The sequence below is a fragment of the Microtus ochrogaster genome, chromosome 2 (assembly GCF_000317375.1).
Source record: "Microtus ochrogaster isolate Prairie Vole_2 chromosome 2, MicOch1.0, whole genome shotgun sequence".
Taxonomy (NCBI): Eukaryota; Metazoa; Chordata; class Mammalia; order Rodentia; family Cricetidae; genus Microtus; species Microtus ochrogaster.
In genome coordinates, this window is record NC_022010.1 from 15,319,619 (window position 1) to 15,320,768 (window position 1,150).

General features: G+C 45.0%; 1 protein-coding gene across 1 annotated transcript in view; it reads left to right on the forward strand.

The window, feature by feature from the left end:
* Window positions 1-1,150, forward strand: part of Rad9b (RAD9 checkpoint clamp component B) — a 26,309-nt gene that overhangs the window by 9,461 nt on the left and 15,698 nt on the right. The window lies entirely within an intron of this gene.

Here is a 1,150-nt window from a genome sequence, read left to right on the forward strand (position 1 = left end):
GGCTGGTCTCGAACTCACAGAGATCCGCCTGCCTCTGCCTCCCGAGTGCTGGGATTAAAGGCGTGCGCCACCATCGCCCGGCCTATTACACAGTTTTTAAAAGGCAATCTAATTAGAACTGGGCAATGAAGACGTTGGTGTGCACAGAGAGCACATGAAGATGTTCCATATGGTGATCACTGGGAGCAAAAAGCAATCTTCAGGCCTGTGGAGCTCACTCAAGTGAGTTTTCTGTGGATGCATCTCTTTTTAAAGGGCTGCATAATTAAACCAGACATGGTGGCTCTCCCCTGTGAGCCCAGCACTTAGGAGGCTGAGGCAAGAGTTCCAGGCCAGCCTAGGCTACAGAGAAGGAGAGACCATGTCTCAGAAAAAAAAAAAAGAAGAAAACAGCTCAAAGGGGATTCAGAATAAAAGGGTAGCTGGATGTCAGAGAACCTTGAAATAGCAAGTGTTAATTAGATAGTCTACAATACATACAGAAAATCCAGGCAGCACGCAGGGTGAGACCTTCTGCCTGCTATGTTGTGGGGCAAATTAGATACTTCTCAATTGCTGTGGCAAAACACCATAACCAGAACAGCTATCAAAGAAAGCTCAACTGGGCACGGTGGTACTTGGAGGCAGAGGCAGGAGGATCTCTGTGAGTTTGAGGCTAGGGTGGCCTACATAACAAGTTGAATTCTGGGATAGCCAGGACTCCATAGAGATACCCAGTCTCAAATTAATTAATTAATTAATAAAATACATAAAAATGAAAGTTTAATTGGGCTTACAGTTTCACAGTTTTTGAGGGTTAGAGTCCATGATAGCAGCAGGAACAGCTAAGATCTCATATATCAGTAGGAGGCAAAGAGAGAACTAACTTCAAATGGCACCTGTCTTTTTGTTTGTTTGTCTTTTGAGACAGGGATTCTCTGTATAGTCGTGGCTGTCCTGGAATTCATAGAGATCTGCCTGCCTCCGCCTCCTGAGTGCTGGGATTAAAGACCTGCACCACCCCGCCCAGTTTGGCGTTGGCCAACCTCTTCTGACAAGGCCACGCCTCCTAATCATTCCCAAAACAGTTCCACCAACCAGGACCAAGTGTTCAGACCTTAGATCTATGTTTTTTTGTTTTTTTGGTTTTTTGGTTTTTTTTTGGTTTTTT